The sequence below is a fragment of the Ranitomeya imitator genome, chromosome 4, assembly GCF_032444005.1.
Source record: "Ranitomeya imitator isolate aRanImi1 chromosome 4, aRanImi1.pri, whole genome shotgun sequence".
In the NCBI taxonomy this organism is placed as follows: Eukaryota; Metazoa; Chordata; class Amphibia; order Anura; family Dendrobatidae; genus Ranitomeya; species Ranitomeya imitator.
Window position 1 is genome coordinate 162230918 of NC_091285.1, and position 16765 is coordinate 162247682.

Genomic DNA, 16765 nt, shown 5'->3' on the forward strand with positions numbered 1-16765 from the left:
TATTCTCCCAGCAAGGACTCCCAACACATTGTCACATCCAGCTTTGAGCACCTCCTCTATCAGGTAGTACCATCCTCCAGCGTACCATACCTAAAACATCTTTAAACCGCTAAGACCAGTAAATGTGCATCCAGATCTGCTCTTCTGTGCAGGGCTACTCACAAAATTCACCATTTTGAGATGTGCTCTTCATACCTGTTTGCTAGACCTAGACCTAATGCACCAAGTTGGCAGACAGCCGCGAGCCACAATTCATGGGGCCGCGAGACACATAAGGCTCGAGTCCCGAGCTACAGGTTGAGAAGCCCTGCCATAAAGAGAAAAAAAATGCTTTTTGTTCTCTGCAATGCCACAAAAACGCAATATCAAACATATCTTTTCGCAAAGATATAAATAAAGACATTTGTGTACACGGCAAAAAAATAAAAATAAACGCACTTGCACAGGTTCATCCAGCAAATTAAAAAATTTGCACAATATAATACTATGATCAGGGAACTTAACCCCTTCACGCCGCAGCCGTTTTTCGCTCCCCTCCTTCCCAGAGCCATAACTTTTTCTATATTTCCGTCAATATCGCCATGTGAGGGCTTGTTTTTTGCGGGACAAGTTGTACTTTTGAACTAGACTATTGGTTTTGCCATATAGTGTACAGGAAAACGGGGAAAAAAATTCCAAGTGTGGTGAAATTGCAAATAAAGTGCAATCCCACATTTGTTTTTTGTTTGGCTTTTTTGCTAGGTTCGCTAAATGCTAAAACTTACCTGCCATTATGATTCTCCAGGTCATCACAAGCTCAAAAAAACAAAAACAAAAAAAAAACAACTGATTAGAATTGAAATATTTTTAAAACTTATTTACTTTTGGCATGCTGCAATAGACTCCAAGGAGAGTAGAAGCTGCAATAAATCCGATTGCCTCTGCTTCATACATGCAATGATCAGATCACCTGCATGTAGCAGAAAGGCTCACTTGCTATGGGCACCGACCGCTGTGAGGCATCAAAGCAATCCGGCAATGACAACCACAGGGGTCTGCTGCAGATCCCGAGTTCTCATGCCAACCCATTGGCGACCCGTGTCATGTGACAGACACCGATGGGCAGGATTAGTGACACTTCCGTCACGATTACATTAAATGCCACTGTTAGAGACTGACAACGGCATTTTACAGGTTAACAGATGCGGGTGGATCGCGATTCCACCTGCGGCTGTTAGGGACACATGTCAGCTGTGCAACACAGCCGACGTGCTGGGAAAACTGTGGGCTCAGCGCAACAGCCCACATCAAGGGGAGAGAACGACATGCGCTGTACATGTACGGCACATGTCGGGAAGGGATTACATTAGTGGCACCACGGGGGGGCGTGGTTTGCACGGGAGCAGGAGCAGACCTACTTTACAGGAGCTCCTGTAATTTCCCAGATCCAAGCTACTAAAAAGCTACAAAAAGTGGATTATTTGGGTCCTAAAGCTCTATCAACATGCCTGGAACTGACTCCAAGAAGAATGGACCCAGTCCTGTGAAGAGAAAACCTTCTCCAGGACAGAAATATAGCCGTGGCTCTGGAGGAGTGCTGTCCCTGCAAGGAGGAAAGCATGGAGGATCTGCACAGCTGAAGCTGACACCCCGTCAGACCCCAGCTAAACCAAGGACTCCTGCAGTAAAGCTGATCTCCGGGGTGCAGACCAGCAAGAAAGCTCCCCTTCCAGCTGTGCTGTCACTGGTGAGTGGCAGCAGAAAGAAGCAAGGAGCTGTGGTGGAACTGGGCGCAGGGATGAAGCAAGCAGCAGATGAGAACAAAGAGATGACATCCTTTATAGGAGCCCAGCAAGCTGCAGCTGCCCAGCCAAGCACGGAGGAGCAGCCTAAACCACAGGGCACAGGAGTTTGTGCCGAAGACACTGACAGCTGCCGGGACCCGGAGTGAGACTGCGACTGACTGCTGAACAGGGGTCACAGAAAGGAATGCCGCTCTATGCAGAGAAAGCAGTAACGGGATCGCCCCAGGGAAGTTTCACACTGGAATTACAAGAGGGAGCGCTGCTGCATATGGAAAGGAGCGACAGGTTGCTGAAACAAGGGAACCTGGATAAAGAAGAATGCGCTACTACTACAGGAGTGGATTATAAAACAAACGGACTTGAGAATGGAGTGGATCAAGGGACTTCTGCGTGGGTAAGCAATGTGCTGCACTACCCCATTTTAAATGAACAGTCATCTCCTTACAATAGCACCGCAGGGGGCTTAGCTGGGTTTACCAGCATTAAGGGGAAACATGACACTACTGAAGTACAATTACAGCACAGCCCTACTGTTGTAAGCCCCCCTGCCATAACATCTTAGAGCTGCAGAGAGAGAATCCCAATGAAACACCACTAGGGGAAATATCTAGGAGTCAAAAAATTATAATGGATGATCTTGGGTTTAATTCTGAGTTTTATGAGTCCCTAATTACTTACTTTAATAGAAACAGAGCTACAGGAAGAAAGCAGGAGGGGGAAGGGGAAGAAGTAGAAGATGTAATGACTAATATATCTAACAGCTGTAATGGATCCTTAGAGGGATCAGAGCGTTCAATATCAAACGAGTCATCTGTGAATAGTGAGGACTTTAATTTCTCTGACTATGAAATGGATAATTATTCCGGATATTCTACATCAAGTGAGGCTCCCTGTGAGTCATCTAAATTGCCTAAAAAGCGCAGCTTTAAAAACTCTTCCCCTGCTTTATTAACATTGGAAGGGATCCCAGCATCTGATGACTATCCAACTGAGGGTTTTATGGTGTATCTCCTCAAATCATTTTTGACCACTATGAATATTTGTGGTAAAGATGTCATCCCTGATCCTAAACAATCATTTAATTCAAAGGCTTCCCAAGCTTTTATAAAAAAGCTTTTCCCAAGAGATAATAAAATCTGTAAACTCTGTCACTGAGTCAATCCCCCCTAGCATAGCTACTGGAACTTCACTTGCTCAAGAATCATTTGCATATAAAAACAAACTTGAAAAAAACGAACACAACTTATCTCAAGCAATCTCTAAGCCTTCAGAATTATTGGAGGGGATTCAGAAAAAAAAATGGATCTTCTAAAGGCCAATTTAAACAACTTTGAGGATTTTAGAAGGAAGAATAATGTTAAGATCAGGGGTATACCAGATTCAATTCAGGCTTCCCAGTTGGAGAGTTATGTATCATCAATGATCTCTAACTTATTTCCTAACTCTACCGAAGGCCCTCTGATAGAAAAGGTTGTCAGAATACGCAGACCACCCACGCTTCCCAGGGATTTATCATGTGACGTCATTGTTACTTTTTACCCAAATTGGGTCAGGAACGCGCTCTTAGGTATCTCAAAAAATCAGAGATTTCTCTCTTCCCCTTACAAGCAACTGGTTTTTTATAAGGATTTGTCTAAAGTCACTCTCCAAAACAGGAGAGTTTTTTCGCATACCACAAGAGAACTACTACGTGCAGGCCTCTCTTACACCTGGACAAGATCATCAACCCTCCGGGTGAGACTTCCGTCAGGTTTATTTCATGTTGCCTCTCCGGACGAGGGTATTGAATTTTTAAAACGCATTGGAATCAACTCCTCTGAAGCCACATCCAGTTCCCTACCAGCAACTTGAAGGGTAACTGTTCTGGTTGAACAATCTACAAAGATCTGTTATTTGACTAGCTGTAACAACTTAATTCCACTTTAAAAGTTTTTTAATTTTTTTTCGTTACTTGATTGTTTCTTGGATCAAAACCGAACTTTCCTCCACTAGGTCTTAGGGGTGCCATGTGCACTCTGGGACTTGGGCAGGCATTATTTCACACATTATGCGACCTTTAATCTACTTTTATCTCACAGGCTATAAAAACGTGTATACTAATATTACTGAGCATCATATAATATTGACTTTTCAGCGACGTTATCTGATATTCCACTTATTGTGTTTATAAGTAGGCATCATATTCATACAGTATATCTCTATACTTAGGCTACTTTGAATCAGACATGTATGATATGGTTGTTTTCTCTTTTAGGCCCAGCTATTAAGCAACATTTGTCTTTACTGTAAATGCTTATTATTCTACTTCATCGCACAGGCTACTTTAATTCTGACTTGTATACTTTTGTCTATTCTCTTGGGCCTAGTTATTAAGCAACATTTTTCTTTACTGCTAATGCTTATTTTTACTATACTGCATCGCAAGACTAATTTAATTTTCGTCCCTTTGTTAGTGACATATATATGCAGTATATTTAAGCTACCAATTTATGGTCTGTTTTCTAATGCCTGATATTTCATTCCCCATTTCACTTGGGGATTCCTTTCCTTTTCCCTACCCTATGTTTATTTCCTTCCCCTTTCTCTCATTTCTACCTGTTTAAAATTGAAAATACCAATAAAAACGTTTGAAAAACATTAGTGGCACCACTCCATAACTGAAATAAAAAAATAAATGAAGTGGAGCTTTAAGGAATCAGGCACATCTCATAAGTGGCGTACAACTCAGTGGGCTTGCTAGGATTTGACTGCTGTAAGGTACACCAACAGTGATCAGGAATTAGATGGAGGGGCATTCCCACTTTATAAGGAGCCAGAAAAACTAAAGAAAAACCGCCAAAGGTTGCAAACGTTTTAAACAACCCCTTGTTGCTCCAACATGTTGTGCCTGTTTAAAAAAGGTATTTTAAGCAAGAATTCTGACAAACACCTTAATGAATTGGGGCCATAACCTGATGTGGATTTGTGGCAGCTAAGGATGCGCTTTTGTTGCCTAGCAGCAGCCCATAGGCTTGAACATTATTAGGAAATCTAATCTCTTATGAGCCATTCTATAAAATGGTAATTCATTTTATGATCCAACGTTCCGGAAAGAGAAGAAATGCTAAGAAATACAGTAAGATAATACCGGCAGCTACTTGTGGTAGAGGAAAGCAATAGCTGCCGGACCAGCTGAAGCAACAATGCCTTCCCATAGTTACCAGGCCCGGGCACGCTGTGCGTGTCACCCAGGACCCCTCTCCCCCACACCACTGTGCTGTACACATGACATTCCAATGGAAAATCAATACAACCGTCGCTCAGTTGTAATGAAAGAAAAATGTAATGAAAAAGATTGATTTTATTGATCGGCTGACATATTGGAGATATCTTCCCAATGCAGTCTGCGAGTTCAGTGACCCGACTGCCAGACGTCCCTTATCTGCCAAATGTCACTCTCCGCGCTCCAAGCTTCACATCTCGCACAACAGGCTCTCATTATCTGACACTACACACGCTGACACGCAACAGTAGAAAAAGGGAAGCGGACATTCATGTTCGATTTTACATCAAGCTTCTCCGCCTCAGTAGCAGGTTTTAGGCTGCGTTCAAACACAGGTCAAAATGCAGCTGAAAACCAACAGCTCTGTGCCGCTGGTCTTTCACGGATTCCGCAAAGATAACAACCGTGCAGGGAAACACAGAGGCCACACAGCCAGGCAACCAAAATGGCCGCATGAGTTTGCCAGCTACAACAGCTGCTTCGCTGCAAATTTAAAGGCATTGTAACGACTAGATCAACTCCTTCCTAATACTATATCCCCCCTTGCAAATAATACTTTACACTCACCTCCCAAGCTCCCGTGACATTATTCTGTCACAGGAGCCCTGCAGCCAAACACTGATGGGTAATGAGCTGCTGTGCACATATTTCCTTTGGATTAAAAGGGTAATCCGGGGACTAAAACAAAATGTTGGATTGTTCCTCCAGGGTCATTGTGTGAACAGCCTGGAGCAGGCCACACCCCTATTATAGAACTGAATACACACATCAGGGGGCGGGCAGCTATGAACAGCCTGGAGCAGGCCATGCCCCTATTATAGGACTGAATAGATACAGATATGAGGGGGCGGGCAGCTATGAACAGCCTGGAGTAGGCCACGCCCCTATTATAGGACTGAATAGATACAGATATGAGGGGGCGGGCAGCTAACAGCAGCCTGGAGCAGGCCACACCCCTATTATAGAACTGAATACACACATCAGGGGGCGGGCAGCTATGAACAGCCTGGAGCAGGCCATGCCCCTATTATAGGACTGAATAGATACAGATATGAGGGGGCGGGCAGCTATGAACAGCCTGGAGTAGGCCACGCCCCTATTATAGGACTGAATAGATACAGATATGAGGGGGCGGGCGGCTAACAGCAGCCTGGAGCAGGCCACGCCCCTATTATAGGACTGAATAGATACAGATATGAGGGGGCGGGCGGCTATGAACAGCCTGGAGCAGGCCACGCCCCTATTATAGGACTGAATAGATACAGATATGAGGGGGCGGGCGGCTATGAACAGCCTGGAGTAGGCCACGCCCCTATTATAGGACTGAATAGATACAGATATGAGGGGGCGGGCGGCTAACAGCAGCCTGGAGTAGGCCACGCCCCTATTATAGGACTGAATAGATACAGATATGAGGGGGCGGGCAGCTATGAACAGCCTGGAGCAGGCCACGCCCCTATTATAGGACTGAATAGATACAGATATGAGGGGGCGGGCAGCTATGAACAGCCTGGAGCAGGCCACGCCCCTATTATAGGACTGAATAGATACAGATATGAGGGGGCGGGCAGCTATGAACAGCCTGGAGCAGGCCACGCCCCTATTATAGGACTGAATAGATACAGATATGAGGGGGCGGGCAGCTATGAACAGCCTGGAGCAGGCCACGCCCCTATTATAGGACTGAATAGATACAGATATGAGGGGGCGGGCAGCTATGAACAGCCTGGAGCAGGCCATGCCCCTATTATAGGACTGAATAGAAACAGATATGAGGGGGCGGGCAGCTAGGAAAAGCCTGGAGTAGGTCACGCCTCTATTATAGGACTGAATAGATACAGATATGAGGGGGCGGGCGGCTAACAGCAGCCTGGAGCAGGCCACGCCCCTATTATAGGACTGAATAGAAACCGATATGAGGGGGCGGGCAGTTTGGAACAGCCTGGAGTAGGCCACGCCCCTACTATAGGCCTGAATAGAAACAGATGAGGCGGCGGGCAGTTTGGAACAGCCTGGAGTAGGCCACGCCCCTATTATAGGCCTGAATAGAAACAGATGAGGCGGCGGGCAGCTAGGAAAAGCCTGGAGTAGGCCACGCCCCTATTATAGGACTGAATAGATACAGATATGAGGGGGCGGGCAGTTTGGAACAGCCTGGAGTAGGCCACGCCCCTATTATAGGACTGAATAGATACAGATATGAGGGGGCGGGCCGCTAGGAACAGCCTGGAGCAGGCCACGCCCCTATTATAGGACTAAATAGATACAGATATGAGGGGGCGGGCGGCTAACAGCAGCCTGGAGCAGGCCACACCCCTATTATAGGACTGAATAGAAACAGATATGAGGGGGCGGGCAGTTTGGAACAGCCTGGAGTAGGCCACGCCCCTATTATAGGACTGAATAGATACAGATATGAGGGGGCGGGCGGCTAACAGCAGCCTGGAGCAGGCCACGCCCCTATTATAGGACTAAATAGAAACAGATATGAGGGGGCGGGCAGTTTGGAACAGCCTGGAGTAGGCCACGCCCCTATTATAGGACTGAATAGAAACCGATATGAGGGGGCGGGCAGTTTGGAACAGCCTGGAGCAGGCCACGCCCCTATTATAGGACTGAAGTGAGACATATCAGGGGGCGGGCAGCTATGAACAGCCTGGAGCAGGCCACGCCCCTATTATAGGACTGAATAGAAACCGATATGAGGGGGCGGGCAGTTTGGAACAGCCTGGAGCAGGCCACGCCCCTATTATAGGACTGAAGAGAGACATATCAGGGGGCGGGCAGCTATGAACAGCCTGGAGCAGGCCATGCCCCTATTATAGGACTGAAGTGAGACATATCAGGGGGCGGGCAGCTATGAACAGCCTGGAGAAGGCCACGCTCCTATTATGGCACTGAAAATACAGATATCAGGGGGCGGGCAGCTAAGAACAGCATGACAGGCCACTCCCCTATGAGTGTAATAACAGTACATTTTTGTTATCTCCTTGGACTACCCCTTTAACCTCGTACCTCCAGTGGAGATGTAAGCACTACTGCCCTTTAGTAGAACATATAGAACTAATGAATAAAATGTAACATGAAAACCAGATGACAAATAGAACAGGAAAAGCGTGCGGGGGGAGGGGGGAATCTCATACATTAGATTTGCAGCTAATTGCACATTACATAGCAAGATAATGGAACAAGTGTTTTGTAAAACATTCATGCTCAAATTTCATCATAACCAGCTAAAAATGTTTTTTTTTTTTTTTTTATAATAAATTTAAGAATAAATATTAAAATAATTCACTTTAATTTGGTTCATATTGAGAAAAAATTAGCAGCTAAATAGGGATGAAAAGAAAGCAGGAGTACAGTATACAACACAGGATGGTAAGTGTGGTAGACAACAATAAAATAGGGATATAACTCATGTGAAGACATAGTAACATAGTAAGGCGGAAAAAAGACATTTGTCCATCCAGTTCAGCCTATATTCCATCATAATAAATCCCCAGATCTACGTCCTTCTACAGAACCTAATTGTATGATACAATATTGTTCTGCTCCAGGAAGACATCCAGGCCTCTCTTGAACCCCTCGACTGAGTTCGCCATCACCACCTCCTCAGGCAAGCAATTCCAGATTCTCACTGCCCTAACAGTAAAGAATCCTCTTCTATGTTGGTGGAAAAACCTTCTCTCCTCCAGACGCAAAGAATGCCCCCTTGTGCCCGTCACCTTCCTTGGTATAAACCGATCCTCAGCGAGATATTTGTATTGTCCCCTTATATACTTATACATGGTTATTAGATCGCCCCTCAGTCGTCTTTTTTCTAGACTAAATAATCCTAATTTCGCTAATCTATCTGGGTATTGTAGTTCTCCCATCCCCTTTATTAATTTTGTTGCCCTCCTTTGTACTCTCTCTAGTTCCATTATATCCTTCCTGAGCACCGGTGCCCAAAACTGGACACAGTACTCCATGTGCGGTCTAACTAGGGATTTGTACAGAGGCAGTATAATGCTCTCATCATGTGTATCCAGACCTCTTTTAATGCACCCCATGATCCTGTTTGCCTTGGCAGCTGCTGCCTGGCACTGGCTGCTCCAGGTAAGTTTATCATTAACTAGGATCCCCAAGTCCTTCTCCCTGTCAGATTTACCCAGTGGTTTCCCATTCAGTGTGTAATGGTGACATTGATTCCTTCTTCCCATGTGTATAACCTTACATTTATCATTGTTAAACCTCATCTGCCACCTTTCAGCCCAAGTTTCCAACTTATCCAGATCCATCTGTAGCAGAATACTATCTTCCCTTGTATTAACTGCTTTACATAGTTTTGTATCATCTGCAAATATCGATATTTTACTGTGTAAACCTTCTACCAGATCATTAATGAATATGTTGAAGAGAACAGGTCCCAATACTGACCCCTGCGGTACCCCACTGGTCACAGCGACCCAGTTAGAGACTATACCATTTATAACCACCCTCTGCTTTCTATCACTAAGCCAGTTACTAACCCATTTACACACAATTTCCCCCAGACCAAGCATTCTCATTTTGTGTACCAACCTCTTGTGCGGCACGGTATCAAACGCTTTGGAAAAATCGAGATATACCACGTCCAATGACTCACCGTGGTCCAGCCTATAGCTTACCTCTTCATAAAAACTGATTAGATTGGTTTGACAGGAGCGATTTCTCATAAACCCATGCTGATATGGAGTTAAACAGTTATTCTCATTGAGATAATCCAGAATAACATCCCTCAGAAACCCTTCAAATATTTTACCAATAATAGAGGTTAGACTTACTGGCCTATAATTTCCAGGTTCACTTTTAGAGCCCTTTTTGAATATTGGCACCACATTTGCTATGCGCCAATCCTGCGGAACAGACCCTGTCGCTATAGAGTCCCTAAAAATAAGAAATAATGGTTTATCTATTACATTACTTAGTTCTCTTAGTACTCGTGGGTGTATGCCATCCGGACCCGGAGATTTATCTATTTTAATCTTATTTAGCCGGTTTCGCACCTCTTCTTGGGTTAGATTGGTGACCCTTAATATAGGGTTTTCATTGTTTCTTAGGATTTCACCTAGCATTTCATTTTCCACCGTGAATACCGTGGAGAAGAAGGTGTTTAATATGTTAGCTTTTTCCTCGTCATCTACAACCATTCTTTCCTCACTATTTTTTAAGGGGCCTACATTTTCAGTTTTTATTCTTTTACTATTGATATAGTTGAAGAACAGTTTGGGATTAGTTTTACTCTCCTTAGCAATGTGCTTCTCTGTTTCCTTTTTGGCAGCTTTAATTAGTTTTTTAGATAAAGTATTTTTCTCCCTATAGTTTTTTAGAGCTTCAATGGTGCCATCCTGCTTTAGTAGTGCAAATGCTTTCTTTTTACTGTTAATTGCCTGTCTTACTTCTTTGTTTAGCCACATTGGGTTTTTCCTATTTCTAGTCCTTTTATTCCCACAAGGTATAAACCGCTTACACTGCCTATTTAGGATGTTCTTAAACATTTCCCATTTATTATCTGTATTATTAGTTCTGAGGATATTGTCCCAGTCTACCAGATTAAGGGCATCTCTAAGCTGGTCAAACTTTGCCTTCCTAAAGTTCAGTGTTTTTGTGACTCCCTGACAAGTCCCCCTAGTGAAAGACAGGTGAAACTGTACAATATTGTGGTCGCTATTTCCTAGATGCCCGACCACCTGCAGATTTGTTATTCTGTCAGGTCTATTAGATAGTATTAGGTCTAAAAGTGCTGCTCCTCTGGTTGGATTCTGCACCAATTGTGAAAGATAATTTTTCTTGGTTATTAGCAGAAACCTGTTGCCTTTATGGGTTTCACAGGTTTCTGTTTCCCAGTTAATATCCGGGTAGTTAAAGTCCCCCATAACCAGGACCTCATTATGGGTTGCAGCTTCATCTATCTGCTTTAGAAGTAGACTTTCCATGGTTTCTGTTATATTTGGGGGTTTGTAACAGACCCCAATGAGAATTTTGTTACCATTTTTCCCTCCATGAATTTCGACCCATATGGACTCGACATCCTCATTTCCTTCGCTAATATCCTCCCTTAAAGTGGACTTTAGACAAGACTTTACATAGAGACAAACCCCTCCTCCTCTCCGATTTTTACGATCCTTTCTAAACAGACTGTAACCCTGTAAGTTAACTGCCCAGTCATAGCTTTCATCTAACCATGTCTCGGTTATTCCCACTATGTCAAAGTTACCTGTAGATATTTCTGCTTCTAGTTCTTCCATCTTGTTTGTCAGGCTTCTGGCGTTTGCAAGCATGCAGTTTAGAGGATTTTGTTTTGTTCCAATCTCCTCGCTGTGGATTGTTTTAGAAATGTTCTTACCTCCCTTCTGAGTATGTTTTCCTGGATCTTCTTTGTTCAAGTCTAATGTTTTTCTTCCCGTCCCCTCTTCTTCTAGTTTAACGCCCTCCTGATGAGTGTAGCGAGTCTTCTGGCGAATGTGTGTTTCCCAGGTTTGTTGAGGTGTAGTCCGTCTCTGGCGAGGAGTCCATCGTACAAGTAATTCACACCGTGGTCCAGGAATCCGAATCCTTGTTGTCTGCACCATCGTCTTAGCCAGTTGTTCGCATCAAGGATCCTGTTCCATCTCCTGGTGCCATGCCCGTCTACTGGAAGGATAGAAGAAAAAACTACCTGTGCATCCAGTTCCTTTACTTTCTTCCCCAACTCTTCAAAGTCTTTGCAGATTGTCGGTAGGTCCTTCCTTGCCGTGTCATTGGTGCCAACATGTATCAGAAGAAATGGGTGGACGTCCTTGGAGTTGAAGAGCTTTGGTATCCTATCGGTCACATCCTTGATCATCGCACCTGGAAGGCAGCATACTTCTCTTGCAGTTATGTCCGGTCTGCAGATGGCTGCTTCTGTGCCTCTCAGTAGTGAGTCTCCCACCACCACCACTCTTCGTTGCTTCTTGGCTGTACTTTTTGCTGTCACTTGTTGCTGTGTGCCCTTTTCTTTTTTGCTTGCTGGTATTGCTTCATCCTTAGGTGTGCCATCTTCATCCTCTACAAAGATTTGATATCGGTTCTTCAGTTGTGTGGTTGGTGATTTCTCCATGGTCTTCTTGCTTCTTTTGGTCACATGCTTCCACTCATCTGCTTTTGGAGGTTCTCTGACACTTTTTTCACCTTCTGTGACTAGTAGAGATGCTTCTGTTCTGTCTAGAAAGTCTTCATTCTCTTTGATGAGTTTCAAGGTTGCTATTCTTTCTTCCAGACCCCGCACCTTTTCTTCTAAAAGGGCCACTAGTCTACACTTCTGACAGGTGAAATTTAATTCTTCTTCTGGTCGATCTGTGAACATGTAGCACATGCTGCAGCTCACCATGTAGGTTGTCACATCTGCCATGTTGCTCCTAGATCCTGCTGACTTGCTGTGTGTTTTCCTTCTTGTGTAATCTACTCAGCCAAGCTCTCTTGCAATAATGTCCTACAGGCAAAAATTCTTTCCAAGCAGCTGGTCCCGGCTGTACCCAACGATCTTCTAGCTTAGGGAGACTCTTCGCTTTCCCAGAAGGCACCTGGAATATGCAAATTAGCCTCCTCAAGCTTGAATCCCTGGTTTGATGATTCTTTCCAAGCAGCTGGTCCCGGCTGTACCCAACGATCTTCTAGCTTAGGGAGACTCTTCGCTTTCCCAGAAGGCACCTGGAATATGCAAATTAGCCTCCTCAAGCTTGAATCCCTGGTTTCATGATTAAAGTGTACACACATTAGCGGCTTAGAGAGGCCTCTCTGATTTCCTTGCATGGTGCCGCATGTAACTGCACCTCTGGCAAACAGGGTTTTGAAGAGTGGGCTGATGGTACAAAAGTTATCTGCAAAGAGGTGATAACCCTTATCCACCAGTGGGTGCGGCAATTCCCACACAATTTTCTCACTTAACCCCAGGGCAGGTGGGTGATCTAAGGGGGTGAATCTAGGTGTCCCTCGCTTTGTAGACCCAAAATCTGTGGGTATTCCTTGCGGTATACTCACACAGTTTAATTCCTTGCACTTGGGCTACTTCCACACATCAGGTTTTTGCTGTCAGGCAGAATCCATCAAGTTTTGAAAAAAACAGATCCGTTTTTTCTCAGAGTTGTATTAGCGCCAGATTGCACCTGATGGCCTCACGTGTCATCTGTTTTTTGCAGGATCCATCAAAAACGGTAATTAGACCTAACGGTAATTGTATTTCCAGGAATCCATCCTGACAGCACCATTGGAGGACATCCTTCTTAAACTCAGTGGGACAGGAACAACAAGCGGTTAAAAGGACCCTCCCCACTCCACCCACCAGTGAATTTCAAAGTACCACATCTGGATAGATGCAAAAATAGTTTATTAACAGTTATACACCAATGTTACATCACATTAGTCTATCATACAAACTTGCAGTGGGAGGAAACTAGTAGTGCTGTCAGGATTGATTCCTGGAAATACAATTACCGGTAGGTCTAATTACCGTTTTACAGTTCACCACCTGACAGCACCATTGGAGGAATACCAAAGAATGGTAATCTAGGGTGGGACTACTGCATGTAATACTTTTCTACCAAAAGCTAACTGATCTGATGAGACATCTAATTTATAGTGTCTGGCAAAGGTAGAAAGACTGGTCCAAGTCGCCGCCCTACAAATCTGCTCTGCTGAGGCTCCCCCCTACTCTGCCCATGATGTAGAGATAGCTCAAGTTGAGTGGGCTCTAAGAATATCCGGGGGATCTTTCCCTTGGACTGTATACGCTAGGCTTGGTTTTAATCCACCTAGCAATAGTTTATTTTGCTGCCTTACACCCTCTATTTGGACCCCCGTACTGTATGAACAACTTAGTATCCCGTCTCCAACCTTCCATCACCCCCAGGTATTTTAGAACAGTCTCTCTAACGTCAAGGTTATGGTAGACCATGCTTTCATGCTCGTGCGCAGATTTTTCTTCTGTAATTCTAAATGGGATGATCCACAACACAAATCTGACATGCAAACTTGGCCTTAGGCCGGGTTCACATTGCGTTAAACAGCAGCCCGTTCAACACATACGTGAATCGGCTGCTGTAAAGCAAGTGCCGACTTGGCACATCGCTAGCGCAGATAGAGCATCTACTAGCTCTATCTGCGCTAGCAGTGACGGACCCAGAAACGCTGCAGCCCTTGTCTCAGGGTCCGTCACTCAATGACTGCACATCGCTAGCGCACGCCCATTGTGGGCGTGTGCTAGCGATGCGTCCAACATTGAATTCAATGGCGGCGTTCACGGACTACGTTAACAGCGCGTGCCATAAAACGCAGCGTGAACCCAGCCTTACTGTATATTAGAAAGTACATGAAAAGTCAGGACTTGAGGTATATTCTACAAAATATACACATATTTTAGAATATGTATTTATGTATGTAGATTGAAACAAATTCGAACAGCACAATGCTCACCGGTAGGTGCCCAGCCTCCTGGGTAGACTAGTCCTCACATCCACCCAAATTGTATACAAAATTGAAAAAAAAAAGACAGCACTCCAAGTCCTTTCAAGGTGAAGTAGTATGTAGTTTATTCCAACCCAACATCTCTGTGCGACATTTCAGCTCACACTGAGCTTTTCTATTTATGTATGTATATAGCAGCCACATAGTATATAGCACAGGCCACGTAGTATATAGGAACCATGTAGTATATAGCAGACAAATACTACGTGGCCTGTGCTATATACTATGTGGCTGCTATATACATACATACATACATACATACATACATACTGTAGAATACCCGATGCGTTAATACAGGCCACGCAATATTTAACAGTGGCCACGCAGTATATAACACATTCACGTACTATATAACACAGCCAACGCAGTATATAGCAGCCACGCAGTATATAACACAGGCGACGTAGTATATAACACAGGCAACACAGTATATAACACTGGCCACGTAATATATAGCACAGCCCACGCAATATATAGCAGCCACGTAGTATATAACACTGCCCACGCAGTATAAAACAGTGGCCACGTAATATATAGCACAGCCCACGCAGTATATCACACAGCCCACATAGTATATAACACTGCCTATGTAGTATATAGCAGCCACACGGTATCTAACATAGCCCACGTAGTATACAGCAGTGTGGGCAACATATCCCTGTTAAAAAAAAAAAAAAAAATAGTTATATACTTACCCCTGGGATCCATCGAAGCTCCGGCGATACGCACACAGCTGCCGCCATCTTCCGTTCACAGGATGCATTGCGAAATTACCCAGATGACTTAGTAAAAAGTTGGGGACACACAGGGTTAATAGCAGCGGTTACGGAGTGCGTTAACCGCGGTCCGTTACCGCCGGCATTAACCCTGTGTGAGCGGTGACTGGAGGGGTGTATGCGGGCGCCGGGCACTGACTGCGGGGAGTAAGGAGTCACCATTTTCTTCCAGACTGTGCCCGTCGCTGATTGGTCGCGGCAAAACAATCACGACCAATCAGCGACTTGGATTTCCATGACAGAAAGAGGCTGCGACTAATGAATATCCGTGACAGAAGGACAGACAGACGGAAGTGACCCTTAGACAATTATATAGTAGACTAGATTGTGGCCCGATTCTAACGCATCGGGTATTCTAGAATATGCATGTCCCCGTAGTATATGGACAATGATGATTCCAGAATTTGCGGCAGACTGTGCCCGTCGCTGCTTGGTCGAGGCAACCTTTATGACATCATCGTCGCCATGGCAACCATTATGACATCGGCCGCCAGGCCTCGACCAATCAGCAACGGGCACAGCGACGATGATGTCATAATGGTTGCCATGGCGACGATGATGTCATAAAGGTTGCCTCGATCAATCAGCGACGGACACAGTCTGCTGCGAATTCTGGAATCATCATCGTCCATATATTACAGGGACATGCATATTCTAGAATACCCGATGCGTTAGAATCGGGCCACAATCTAGTCTAGTGTATAGATAGATAGAGATAGAGATATATATCTATCTATATATATATCTATATATATATATCTATATATATATATATCTATATATATATATATATATATATATATATATATATATATATATATATATATATATATATATATATATATATATATATCTATATATATATATATATATATATAGATATATATATATATCTATATATATATATCTATATATCTATATATATATATCTATATATATATATCTATATATATATATCTATATATATATCTATATATATATATATATATATATATATATATATCTCTATCTATCTATCTATCTATCTATATATATATATATATATATATATATATATATATCTATATATCTATCTCTCTATATCTCTCTCTCGCTCTCTCGTATAATAGGATTTAAAAAAAACGAACAATACTACAAGTTGGAAAGTGAAGGATTTTTTTTTATATAGTCATTCTGTTAAAATCGAAAACCCCTGATTGTATAATGAAGCAATGCACAATAATGTAATCAGTTTTATAGATCTAGATTCATTCTTTATTCTCCTTAAAGCTCCAAAGGATAGTCTGATAATAGATATACAGCTGTGTTCGTGCTATATACTGTATGACATAGCAATGCATTGCTCAGCTATTTGTATCATAAGCCATGTCAACTGACCTAATCACACAGAACAATCCGCAGCTGCAAATCTCCATAATACGCAAGTTTAACAATAAGGA

General features: G+C 43.6%; 1 protein-coding gene across 1 annotated transcript in view; it reads right to left on the bottom strand.

Moving 5' to 3' along the window:
* Positions 1-16765, bottom strand: part of PPP2R2B (protein phosphatase 2 regulatory subunit Bbeta) — a 403054-nt gene that overhangs the window by 177141 nt on the left and 209148 nt on the right. The window lies entirely within an intron of this gene.